Below are 10401 nucleotides of genomic sequence, written 5' to 3' on the forward strand. Positions count from 1 at the left end.
CTTAGTGGATAGAATGCCAGGTGCATTAGTTAGAAAATCTTGAATCCTTGGACACCATTTCCCAGAATTCTTTCCTCATCCTAAAATTCCTTTTCTCTTTTCATTTACATACTTCTTTACATTATTGTTTATATAGTTCTATAACTCCTCCGTCTCGCTCTCTTTTTCCCCCATGCATGGCTGGGAAAAGCTGGCTTTTTACTCTAGCTTTTTATTTTCTTTTTCTTCAAATTATTATTATAAATCTTGTTAAATATAATATTTGGAGATATTGTATATTAATTTTAACTCTCACACAGGCCTGGAGATGGGAGGTCCTGGGCCCAAATTTAGCCTCAGACACTTCCTAACTATGCAACCCCTAAATAAGTCACTTCACGCCAATTGCCTCGCCCTTACCTCTACTCTGCCTGACAATCAATACTGATTCCAAGACAGAAGGTAAGGGTTTAAATAAATACATAAATGCTTTATAACTGATTAATTAAAGGTACTTAAAAGCTTGCTGAATGAGAAAATGAACAAATTTCCCTGAAGTATCTACTATATGTAATGCTTCTGGCTATGTCCCATTGCAAACGAGAATTAAGAATCCATACTAAAGAGGAATAAAAATGTTTTAATAGTCTAATTACATTGGTAAATAGCAGAGCAAATTACAGCATAGTGTTTAGAAGAGAAACTTACAGTTACCAAATTATTTTCCAAGTAGTCCATTAACCACTTAACATAGTAATTCTTACCAACTTTAAATAATTAAATAGCATTGTGGTGATCTTTTCTGTGAAGGTTATATTGTAAATGAGATGGGATGGAAGACTCAAATGGCAATGGGCCCATGAGCCTTTGTACAAAGAAAAGAGGTTAACCAAAATTTTTACAGGACATGCAAAACCAATATTTTGTTTTAAAAAAAATGTTGCAATGAAATGCATCCTTCTTTCAAAAGAACATTCTTTTGAATGGCTAAATGCTTTCATAAGGCTCAAAACCCATTGTATAAAAGGGAAAGAAATAGCCGTGAGAATTTCACACCTTTATGTATATTTGGTTAATTTAAGATTTTAACAGCCAAAAAAGAAATTGATTCCATTTGTTCCAAGAACACTAAGAGATTACAGATGTCAATACATGTGTTTTCATTAATTCATTTACAGTGCTTCATTATTAGACATTATAAATAGAATGAAGGTTTTTATCATATAAAAGCCATCCAAAAATGTATTGGTGAACTGTAATTCATGAGATCTCCCATCTGGCCCCAGTGGGGAGCCTGCTGCCTATCAGTCTCAGGGCAGATTTCTGTACCAAGTGGCTGGCCCCAGGACAGTTGATTAACTTGATTTTCACAAGATGATCACAGAGTGGTTCCATCCTCTGAGCACGGTATCCAAGTGATTTCCTTCTCCTTCGATAGCATTCAAGTTTTGGGACAACACTTGGGATTTGGGGTGTCCGGAACCTTCTCCAAAGTGTCTGCAACACATGAATGTCTCCTGTAGAACTAACTTCTTCCCAAATGTTGATGAGTAGCTACAAAAGGCCAAGATAAAAGGAGAGATGAGAAAGGTTAGCAGAGTAGAACCTGAAATTATTTAGACCATGATGCACCAACCTAAGCTTGATAATTGATCCTTGTTTTATAAATACAGACATTAAAAAATAAAGGCAGAATGACAGAGAGCTGGCCTCTGAGTAGGAAAGACCTAGGTTTAAAAGTACCACCTCTGAAATGGGGATGGACCTGTTTGCACAAAAAATGTATAACTGCACTTTTTGTGGAGGCAAAAAATTGGAAAATGAGGGGGTATCCCTCAATTGAGGAATGGCTGAACAAATTGTGGTATATGATAGTAACGGAAGACTATTGTGATATAAGGAATGATGAACTGGAGGATTTCTGTATGTACTGGGAAGACCTCCATGAACTGATGCAGAGTGAAACGAGCAGAACCGAGACGACATTGTGCACATGAACTGAAACATTGTGGGATGATCGAATGTAATCTTTGCTAATAGTAGCAATGCAATGATCCAGGACAATCTTGAGGGACTTATGAGAAAGAATACTATCCACATCAGAAGAACTGTGGGAGGAGAAACACAAAAGAAAAGCATATGATTGATCACCTATTTATATGGGTATGTGATTTAGGGTTTGGGTTTTAAAGGATTGCTCTTTTACAAAAATGAATAATATGGAAATTAGTTCAGAGTGACAATACATGTAAAACCCGGTGGAATTTCTTGTCAGCTCTGAGAGAGGAGAGGGAAAAGGGGAAGGAGAGAACACAAATCATGTAACCATGGAAAAATATTTTTAAATAAAATAAAATCATATTAAAAGAAATAAAGATAAAGAAAACTGAAAAATTAGAAATTAAAAATAAAATTTAAGTTCCATTTCTGACCATACCTGATGTATGACCCTGAGCAAATTTTAGCTTCTCAGTGCCCCCCAAGCAACTGTCCAAGACTCTAAAAGGAAGGACAAATGCCAGCCCACATTGTCAGAGGAAGTTCCTCCCTGAAAATTCCCAACACAAATGAAGATCTTTTTATTTTTTAAGGCTGAAAAACGAGATGGCTGTTCCCTCATAAATAAAACAAATGAAGCTTTGCTGCTAGAAAGAAATCAATTGCAACATGGGAAAAATGACATTAATATTCTCAGGGCAAAATGAACCACAGCTTTTAAAATGCAAATCAAATAAGCAAAAAGTGGTTGTCTCCTTGAAGCACCCATTTCATTTTCCAATACTGTTCCATTACTGAAAAAAATTTTAACATGAAGAACCTTCATTAACAGTTTAATATTATCCAGTTAAAAGCTTAATATTGATATTCAGACTCACTTCTGAGAAACTATTTAAGTCAGGTCAAGGCACTTTAGCACAATTTGAAGTCTTTTCATAATTCAATGGAGAAATAACAGTACAGACTCGGGATAGCTAGCCTTTCTTTTGTATTTGGCCTGAAAAGAGATGGACATTAATAATAGTATTTCTATAGTGCCTACCATGTGCTAGGCACTGTGCTAAACATTTATACTGTGCCAACTGTGTATCAAGAATTGTGCTAAATGCTATAATAGCAAGAATTAGTAATAATAGCTAACTTTTTTTAAGTGCTTTGTGTTAGGTACTATGCTAAATGTAACAATAATAGTCTAATAATACTACCAATAACTAACATTTCTACAGTGCCTACAGTATGTCTACAGTATGTCAGGGACTATACTAAGTATAATAATAACTAATATTTATACAGTGCCTACTATGCGTCAAGCATCATGCTAAGTGTAATCATGATAGCAAAAATACTAACAATTATTTACATTTATATAGTGCCTTCCATGTGTCAAACACTGTGCTAAAGCACTATAATAAAACTAATTAAAATAGAGTTAATATTTATACAGTGTCTACTATGTACCATGCTTTATGCTAAGCATAATATTAATAATAGCTAACATTTATATAATACCTACTATGTGCCAGGCACTGTACCAAGTGCTTTACAGTTATCTCATTTGATCTCCACAACAACCGTGGGAGGTAGATGTTATTATTATCCCCATTTTACAGATGAAGAAACTGAAGCAAACAGAGATGAAGTGAACTGACCAGGGTTTGTGTGACAATGGTTTTGGTCTTTCTTCTTTGTGGTTTTCTAAGAAACTTTTTCCTTAGTTTGGGGCAAGAGAGTGGTGAAGTGGGAAAAAACAAAGATTAGGCTTGCAATTCAAGAGACTGAGATCAACACTGGGTTCTGGCACCTGTTCATTGTATTATTTGGAAAAGTCCCTCTTTCTATCATTTAACCCCTCTTTATAAGCCAAGTGTCAAGGTCTGCTACATCAGAGGACCACAATGGCAATTCAGTTATGGAGGAGAGATGCAGTGAGTACATGATGGGTTGTCCCCAATTTGCAAATAAGAAAACTAAGACTGAGAGGATAAGAGATTTGGGGATAAATTGGAAAAAGAAACAGGAAAAAATAAGGCAAAAATCAAATTGTCCTGTAAGGAGTGGAAGAATAGGGAAAGAAATTGAACAAGAAGGGGTTAAAAAGAAGCATCTTCATTATTATTATTATTATTATAACAATCATCCAGGCCATACTGCTTCCAGCTGCCAACAACTACACAGGCTAGGATTCGAGCCAGCAGTCATGTGGAGTACACCATGTTGCTACAGGATGTCATCAATGGTGCTATTCTCCCTCTGAGCTAGATTACCTTTATTATTGGACAAATAAGAACAGCTCTGTCCTGGAGGAGTTGGCAGCAGATTCAGTCATCTCTAAAAGGAGAGGACTAGACTAAATGACCTCCATGAGCCCTTCCAGCTCTACGATCCATTGGTCTGGTGTGGTGTTACAGCATTATTAAAGCCCAGTACATTAAAATTTAAAATCCCTGTGAGGTGGACAATAAGAAATCTCACAAGCAGTGTGGGCACCGATGGCATGCATACGTCCCTAGAGACTTCACCCAAGCCCTCGTGGCATGGATAGGAAAAATCCTTTGCCTAGATCTGGGAGGAGTTTCCCACCTCCTTCTTTACTTTGGCAAAATCCAAATGGGGATGGAAAGGCCTGCAACTGCACAGGATGCTGCTACTCCCAAAGAGTTTCTCCTGGTCCTTGTAAGAAACCCCCCCTCACGCAGGGTCTCTGTCCATCAGGCAATCCTTACTCATTCCTACCCAGTGACTCAACTTCAGCTGGTCTTCACTTGGTTCTATATCTGCAGACAAAAGGGTACTACCTTCCTTTTAATGATACGGGCAGCAATTATTTCAATTATTTACCTTGGTCTATCATTTTTCTTTATGGAATATCTTAAGAATTCTCCTGAGGGGTGAACCCATGAGAAGCCCCTGCTTTGGAAGACGCTGATTCACCATCAAAGTCATTGTTGCTGTTGGCTTCCTCTCTCTAAGTTCTTCTGAGTCTGAGTTCCCACCCCTCTCCTTTTTTGGCCCCAATCCTTGATCTTCTAGATTAGGAGTTCTTAAATTGGAGGAGGGGCTCTATAGAAAGATTTCAAGGGGGGGGTCTTTGAACTTCAAAGAAAGGAGAAAATTACATTTTTATTTTTAGTACCCTCTAATGGAAATTTAGCATTTATTTTAAATTAAAAAAAAAAAAAAACCCTTACCTTCCATCTCGGAGTCAATACTATGTATTGGCTCCTAGGCAGAAGAGTGGTAAGGGTAGGCAATGGAGGTCAAGTGACTTGCCCAGGGTCATACAGCTGGAAAGTGTCTGAAGTCAGATTTGAACCTAGGACCTCCTGTCTCTAGGCCTGGCTCTCAATCTACTGAGCTACCCAGCTTCCCCCTATTTTAAATTTTTAAAGAACATGATTCTGGAAAGGTTTCTAGGCTTCCCAAGAAGGGATCCAACACACACAAAAAGGTTAAGAACACCTCTTTTAGATACATAGCCAGAGCACATTTCCCATATTCTCAAATTTTAATTCTGTCTCTGTCATCCTAGTTAGGTCTGAGTCCAAAACAAACCCCCCTCAGCTGGACTCACATCCTCATCTCTTTTCTCCATTTGACTAAATATTATGAGGCTATGAAAATGCTTTGTTCCTGGAAGTCTCATGATCATGGATTCTCTCAGGTGTAGCCCCAATATTTGGCAGATAGACCTGGCCCATCCAAATCCCAGTTTTCAGGTCTTTTACGGCTCAGTCCATCACTGCCTGAGATTCAGCCTAATATGTCCTCCATGACAACAGTCATGTCTAAAACATGAGTGCCGTCATTGGGCAATTCTATCTGAATAATGAAAACTCCCATGGATAAGCTACAGTCCTTTCTACCAGGGTAATGGCAACTCACAGTGATAAGCCACAGTTCTTCCTTGAAAATAATAACTCCCACTGATAAAGCACAGTTCTTTCTACCATGGCAATGATAATTCCCCCAGATAATCCACAGCTCTTCCTACTTTGGTAATGATAATTCCCATTGATGATTCCTGGTAGTGTGTGAATTTAACATAAATCTGTACCCCTCTTTCTCTTCTAAAAGGAAAGTTCTAAAAATCCATTTCTGTCTCATCACCACCCTTTTATTGGGACAAACCTCTGACTCCCTGGCACCCCAGAAGATGCTTGCTTCTTGTTCCACATGACTCCCGGCATCTGGAAGACTGGCCTCTGACTCTGACAGGGGTCAGGTCTGTCCAAGCAGGGAGACTCAGAAGAGGTGGTGTCACCAGGGTTATAAGTTATGTATCAAGGACGTTTGGGTTCTCTTTTCCAAGGAAGTAAAGGGAGTAAACATGTGCTAAGGGGGAGCTCAGATTAGCTAGGCAACCAGCCTTGTGATCATGTGCCTTTTCTCTCTCTCTAAACCACTTTCGTTATTTAGCAAATAATTATAAATTAATATACAGTATCTGGAGATTTTTAATCTCAACAGTCTTGCACCCCAAATCAAGAATCTGAACTCCTTTCCTTGCCTAATTTTTTCCTTGTCACACAAGAGTGACTTAGATGTAGAGTAGAGATTTTTAAAAATAAATTCCAGATTCCTGAGAAGCCAAAATTGTCAAGGAGAAACTTTGGGTAAGATAACTGTTTCTCATGCCAGTTATTTTTGTCTCTTTTTTTTGGGTTGGGGAGTGTTACAAAAATAGGATGGAAGAGTAGTGAAGTAAACAAGATAACCAGACACTGAAGTCAGAAAAGTGAAAGGCCTTTGTCTAGTGTTAAAGACATAGAAGTGAGCACCAGTTTTCTCTCGACCTTTCTTTAAAATTAAACTAGGCTTAGGTGATTCAACAGAACCACGTTACCTATAGGGAAAGGTCTAAGGTGGAGACTGAATTCTTAACTTAAAGCCACAGTTCTGCCCTGATAATGATAACTCTCATTAATAAGCCACAATTCTACATTAGCGATGATAATTCCCCTTGATACGCTGCAATTCTACCTTGGTAATGATAAGTCCCATTGATAAATCACAGTTCTTCCTACTTGGTAATGATAACTCTCATTGGCAAACCACAGTTCTACTTTGGTAATGATAACAACCCTTGATAAGTCATAGTTCTTGCTATTCTGGTAAGAATAACTCCCATTGAAAACCACAGTTCTACTTTGGCAATGATAGCTCCCATTAATGAACAGCCACAGTTCTACCGTGGTAATGATAACTCCCATTGAGAAGCCTCCATTCTACTTTGGTAATGATTACTTCCATTGAATTGCCTCAGTTCTTTCTACCTTGGTAATGATAACTCCCATTGAGAAGCTACTTTATAAATACATAATAACCACTTTCATGTGTTCAGAGGACTTTTATCATAAGGCTGTGCATTATCTACATTTTATAGATGAATAACCCAAGTCCCAAAAAGTTTACATATGATTTTCTCAGGGTCACTAATTTAGTAGGAATCAGAGACACAAGATCTAGGTTCAGGTATTCTTAGCTCTGTGTCTAGCACTCTATTCAAAATACAATCTTGATCTCCAATGAGACTCAATCTTGTGTGGTGAACATCTAGTCATATCAAGTCCAAATATCTCAGAACTTAGGTTATCATAAACGTGAGACATGCACAAATATTTCACAAATATGTCCTACCTTTTTTATTGCACCAGGATATAATTTTCTTCTAATCTTAAAGAAAAAAAATTGAAGAGAATTAAATGTTATCATTTTTATAAATGGTACGTCCAGGTCACTTAGGGTTTTAACTTACAAAACCATCACTATACACGGTTTCTTCTCTGTTTGGACCATAATGGGCACAGAGCAGATGATGCTTGTATAAAAGTGTACCCAACACTACTGAGAACAGTTCAGTCTTATATTGTCGTGGGTTAAAAATATTGGTGGGAGTTTGATAAAAGTCCGGAGATCAGCTTGGTAAACCACTAACACTTATTTATTCAGAGGAGAGGTGGGATAGGAAATAGGAGGTAGGAAATAGGAGATTACACCATTTATATCATATAACTATGCCTAAAAATCTAAATCCTATACTAAAAATATCTATAAACCCTAAATCTAACTACCTTCTTGGGCAGGATCTTCTTGCCTGGCAAAGCAGGCCTAACTAACCTCTGCTGACTAAGATTAAATTCTCTGTCTATCTGCCTAATCTAAATCAATAAGTCTTTATCTCCTCCAACCTCCTTAACCAGTATCTGGATCCAACTGTAAATGGTGAAACTGCCTGTCCCAGTGACACTGACACCTCAGAACTCCTGCTACCTCAGAAGCCAGAGAAATGGAGTCCCCTCTTAACTGACTCTTTTTTTAATAGTTGGTCTCTTAAAGAGGTGGGGGCAAGAGCTGTCTGTTACTGCCTCTTAAAGAGACAGAGTGAGATTAAGTAAGTCCCTCTATCATAGAAATTCTGCTCTTAACAAGACAGAGTGAAATTAAGAAAACTCCTTATAACACTATGTATTTTGATTCTCATAATTTTGCATATATTTTTGGTGGAAAAAATCTCTCCACTTTTTTAGATCATAGTCCATCCTGGAATTCTCCATATTCATGTACTTCCATAAAGCCTCCTCCATGGATCTATGCAACAATATAGATGTTTTCATAATTTATGGTGTTATAAGGACTGTTATAAGGAAGAGATAAGGTAAGTGTAGGTTTGCAGAGGACAGAGGCATGAGACCAACTGGGAAAGATTCTGGAATGCTGGAGAGAAGGGTTAAGCTAAAACTCAGGGACTGTTGGGGCTGTCTGTCTCTCTCTAACTGTGACCCAAGAGGGAATGGATGCCAAGTCCTGAGGGTTTGATCCTATCCTTATTGCTGCCTGTGTGCTGTCCTAGAGCTGTATGTCCTGGAAGAAGATCTTAAAATACTGTCACTCTCCTATATCAACATCAAGCTGTCAGTAAGCAGAGGTCTGGGTCCTTTTTGGATCTGGGACCTTTCCCTGGGCCCTGCCAAGCTTGCCATTACCTGTAATACTGACTAAGTGGGGGTTCATGCAGGTTAGCTAGAGCAGGGACTGGGAATTTTTATGTGAGAGAGGAGAGAGATTAGAGTGGCCACGATGCAGCATATGAGCTATTTGTTGTCATCCTTATCTCTCACTATTTTACTGACCTACCTCCTCTTCCAAATATCCATGTCATCGATGGTGTTTTTGACTCAACTTCTTGCCCACAAATTATCCCCGATGATAAACGTAGAGCCAAGCTAAGCTATCATAACCCTCTACCTTGATTTCTGGTTCACTTGCCATTTTGATTCTTTGGAGTGTTAATGGGACTTAAATCTGTATATGTAAAGAACCCTTTCGTGCCTTCATGTTGAGCAATCTAACAATGGGCAGAGCCCAGATAGAGAAGACTGAAATAAAATTACTTCTATCTTCTAAAAATAATGGTTGTAAAAATGAATGAGCTAGTCATCTTTACTACTGGTCTCACTTAAAACATTATTGGTTTTGGTCAAATGGCCATGGTCAAATGATCAAGTTGCACATCGTATAAAAAGCTAACCATACCTATGTTCAAATATTTTAATAGCCTCCAACTGGTACCAACATCCTTCTTTGATGTGCACTTTTAAAAATTCCAAAAAAAGAGAAGAAATATTTCCATTAATATAAAAATAAATTATTTCACTTACCAAAACCCTTCATTTTTGTGTCATGCCATAGAAATTCAATTTTTAAATGATGCTAGAATTCTACCAATTTACATAATTGTATCTTAATGCTGATTTTTTTTATTCCTGGTACTGAAAGTACAAGGTGCTGCCATAGAATATAACCATCAGGAAAAGCTAAATTATATTTCAGAATTTTGCTTCTAGGTGATTGACAATTTCAACAAATGGGTAGAATAAGCATAGTCATAAATGATTGTTTTCAGTTAAATAACTATATACTGAATCAACTGAATTGAAATGTGTTTCTTGAGAGAAAAACAAATAGAAGCAGAGAAATAAATATAACGTACCCTTTCGTGCATTCTTTGCTTGACTGGAAACCATTGTGGCAGCATCCGATGGTAAGCCAACATATACCCCTCCGTAGTTCCTTAATGGAATGAAGCAGGTCCACAGAAATCAGGCCTATGGCAATGTTTCCATATCTCTACAGAAGCAGTGTTAGATATCACCAAAATGAGGGCTTATAAAGTCTTTCCTTTTCCAAAAGTCAGAGATTCTAGCTATCATTGTCTTGGGAAAACTAAATACTGTCCTACATTAAAATAGAATTAATAGACATTTATCAAGCACTTGCTGTACTAGAAAGGAAAGAGAAGGGGAAAGGGAAGGAGAAGGGAAATGGAAATGGAAACAGAAAGGAGCATTTATACAGCATCTCCTGTGTGCCAGGCACTGTGCTAAGCACTTTACAAATATCATCTTATTTTGAGTCTCAAAACAG

The 10401-nt window shown here is 37.7% G+C and overlaps 1 long non-coding RNA gene across 1 annotated transcript; it reads right to left on the reverse strand.

Annotated features, from left to right (window-relative positions):
• Positions 1–599: 599 nt before the first annotated feature.
• On the reverse strand, positions 600–7650 carry LOC123249245. The gene is made up of 2 exons (XR_006506369.1): positions 7615–7650; positions 600–1533 (listed from the first exon to the last, which is right to left on the reverse strand). It is a non-coding gene; the product is annotated as an uncharacterized LOC123249245 (long non-coding RNA).
• Positions 7651–10401: the final 2751 nt, after the last annotated feature.

This window comes from Gracilinanus agilis, chromosome 5 (genome assembly GCF_016433145.1).
Source record: "Gracilinanus agilis isolate LMUSP501 chromosome 5, AgileGrace, whole genome shotgun sequence".
Lineage (NCBI taxonomy): Eukaryota > Metazoa > Chordata > Mammalia > Didelphimorphia > Didelphidae > Gracilinanus > Gracilinanus agilis.